The following is a 3,908-nucleotide window of genomic DNA, read 5'->3' as shown; positions in this document are numbered from 1 at the left end:
GCTGCTGGCGGACCACAACACGGTCAGGATCGAACTGCTGACCTGCTGGCAACTGGCAGTCTGCAGAATTAGACTGCAATGCTGCATTCTAACCACTGCGCCGCCACAGCTCTTCATGCGCAGAAGCCTGAACATATGCAATGAAGCCCGGATTCTGGACCTACTAAGCATATCTGATTTGTTCTGAAGCTTGGAATGGCTATAAACGGTTGGCATGCAAAGAGAAGCTATGAACTTTCTGAGCCACTCATTGGACAGTGGGCTATCTAATGTCTCTGCAATAGCAGTGCTGATTGCCTATATACCATATTTTTTTTACTACTGGTTCTGTGGGTGTGGCTTGGTGGGCATGGCAGGGGAAGGATACTGTAAAATCTCCATTCTCACCCAACTCCAGGGGAAGGTTACTGCAAAATCCCCATTTCCTCCCAATCAGCTGAGACTCGGGAGACAGAGAATAGATGGGGGCGGGGCCAGTCAGAATTTTTACTACCAGTTCTCCGAATTACTCAAAATTTCCACTACCAGATTCTCCAGAACTGGTCAGAACCTGCCGAAACCCACTTCTGCTATATGACCAACTAGATATCATCCTCTTTGCCCTCTTGCAAATGTACTGTTAGATGCTTTTGCCCTGCACCATGCTTTGCCTCTGCTGGCAAGCACCAGAAAGCTTGCCCGTGTCCATTTTTATTCCAGGCGTTTGCACTGGCAAGAAAAGGCCAATGAGTGCTAATATGAGCATAAAAGCCTTTCCTTTTATTGTTTTGATTTTAACAGGAATTCACCTCTGTGGGAGGACCTCTGCCCACTATTGACAATAATAATAATACCCATGGAATCCTGGCTGAAGCACAAAGTGCTAGGGAATTAGGAAGAGAGAAAAGTCAAATCGATATATCTCGGCTTTGAGCCAGTGGCTCCTTGGTAAGTATGGCTGAATCTATTTCCCAGTTGCTACATAGAAGATATTTAGCCTATTAGGAATCCTAGAATCCTAGAATGTCACTTAAAGAGGAATGTACTTAATGGTTTTTTGAATGGGTAACACAAGCTACCAATAGGGATATAGATTTTACATGCCTACTGATTGTCTTTCTTGGATACTAAACTAAGGGTGCTATATATTAAAGTATGATGATGCTGAATAAATATGTCTTGAATACTAGAACCTCCAGCTTTGGGAATTTTGCTTTTAATGAAAACAAATCACTGTTATGGATAACAATTTTATAGTACTATCGTGACCAACTAGATGAAATGTGTATGTGTGCCTGTGTGTGTGTTTATACTGAGCTGCATATTATACTGTAGTACAATCTGTCAGTGCAATTTTGTGAGTTATAATTATACATTATATGTTACATTATCTGCAATCTTAAAACGGTATTGGAGTAATATATTTCTAATACAGCAGCTCTGTGTAATTGGATGCTGCAATTACCACAACTTTGGAACATATTCACGTTCTATTTTCTAGGGGAAGATTCTGAGCGAGCAAAGGCATAAAGCAAAGTTTCATTACTGCATTAACGTTTTCTTTGAACACTTGTTAATGAAGTATTAATGATTGCAAAATAATGTTCAGCTGTTAAGTAGTGTGTACTCCCAAAGTCTTCAATTAGATTGTAATAGCCACAATGAATGTGAGCAGATTCAGAAATAGCATTTTCTGGTTTTTCTAATTCCCATGGCAACTTTCCCTGACTTGGAGTGCATGTGCACACATGTGTGCATGCACGTGCACGCACACATACATACATACACACATGACTATTGGGCTAAACAATTCTGCCACCAAGTTGAACCAAGGTTGAACCAAGGTAGCCATATTCAGTCTATTTATATAGGGTAGAGTAGGGAAATGATAGTAAATACAAGTAGTCCTTGACTTACAACCACAGTTGAGCCCAAAATGTATGCTGCTAAATGAGACATTTGTTAAGTGAGTTTTACCCAGAGGTGGGATTCACTTACCTTCCGTACTGGTTCACAAATGTGAGTGCATGCACCACCTCTGCACATGTGCATGGCCTTCTGCGCATGCGCAGCAGTCGCACATTACGTCCGGGCAGGTGGATGGAGCCTCCGGCAGTCGCCGCTACCGGTTCGCACAATCCAGAGAGAACCAGCTGAATCCCACCACTGGTTTTACCCCATTTTACAACCTTTCTTGCTACAGTTGTTAAGTGAATCAATGCAGTTGTTAAGTTAATAACACGGGTTGTTAAGTGAATCTGGCTTCCCCATTGACTTTGCTTGTCAGAAGGTCGCAAAAGGTGGATCACGTGACCCTGGGACACTGCAACCATCATAAATATGAGTCAATAGCCAAGGATATGAATTTTGATCATGTGGCCATGGGGATGCATTTCACCCCGGAACTGAACTTTGGGAATACCAAAAGGGCCATAGGTTCCTTACTTCTATACCCTTCTATGTGGGTGTCCCCTTTTTTTTCTTGAATAGTATAAGTAATTGTTCTAGACATGGAAACCTGGAAGACAGATGGCTCTCTCTAAGGAGAGCATTCCACAATTTGGAAAATACGATATTTCCCCCTCCCCCTTCAATTTATAGGCAGGCATCTGATGGATTACTATATGCAGAATCACTTGGAACAAAGCTTCAATCACAAAACTCATGAAACAGGCAAGAGCAATGATATGGGATATCCATACACCTCATATACAAAGCCATTGTAGAATGTAACTCCTATGGTTGTCCTGTTTATTCATTCAGGATGAAAAATACATGGTGCGTTTGTAAAGAAATGCTCTGTACATCTTCAGCTCCTCTAATGCCAATACATGTAATAATGTTCTTTTAAGAGTAAAGAGAGGTATGCAGCTCAACATTAAACTGCTCCATATTAATTGTATCTACTGATGAGGCCCCATAGGTTTTCATGGGTTGTTTTTCTTTTTAATCTATAACAAAACTTTGTATCTATTTGTCATTTGCAACTTTTCTGATAGTACTTCTTGTGTGCAACTTTTACCTAATATGCAAGCACTGAACATAAATTTCTCCTTTTATGTCTTCTACACATATTAGTTCACAACTTTCCCAATATATTTTATTTTTCAGATAAATCTTTTGCAAAGAAATATTAGCACAGACATTTCCTCCCCCACCCCCCCACCCCCAGATGATGGGTGGACTCTATTACAGCTCCTGTGTCATAAAAGAATAAATTTTTGATGCGTTCTGCTTATTAATTTCCATATAAAACCCTGTTGAATTGCTTTTTGATCTCTAATATTTCTTTCTTTTCTGTAATATAAATGGGGGAAACTATCATTCCTCAGATTGTCTCCATTGGAAGACTATTCATCTAATTCCTATATATTGCAGAACCATTCATTTTAAACACCCAAACGGAGCAATCCATCGGGTTTTGTGCCTGGCCACAGAATGTGAACTAGCTGAAGTGAACACCACTTGCCCTGATGCCTGTCTCAGTAATGTTAATTTTAATTTGGATATGTTCCAGCATTTGTTTGTTAGTTTAGATTTGTACCCCACCTTTTTTAAAGCAGTGCACGTGGCACTATAATTTTTCCCTACAACCACAATTCTGTGACACAGGTTGGGTTGAGAGAGAAAGACTGGGCCAAAAAAAAAAAAAAAAAATCACCTGATGAGGAGCTTGCCAAGTTTTGTTTGAAAGATAATATGAAAAAAAAAGCAAGATGGACACAGCATCAGTCAATGCAATCACATTAGTAGGCCTGCACATTTATGGCTGTAGAGAATAGATGGTAATTAAAAAATGCACGACATTGAGTGATCTAAGAAAATTGAGACTGAAATTTTCTACAGACCCGGAGTTTTATTTTGTTAATTCGTTAAAATGTTGGGGGCAATTTGTTTTTGGGCTTCGTCTCCCATCGGTTTGAATCGAC

Source organism: Pantherophis guttatus, chromosome 2 (assembly GCF_059756535.1).
Source record: "Pantherophis guttatus breed Tessera chromosome 2, ASM5975653v1, whole genome shotgun sequence".
Classification (NCBI taxonomy): Eukaryota; Metazoa; Chordata; class Lepidosauria; order Squamata; family Colubridae; genus Pantherophis; species Pantherophis guttatus.
This window is presented reverse-complemented; position numbering follows the sequence as displayed.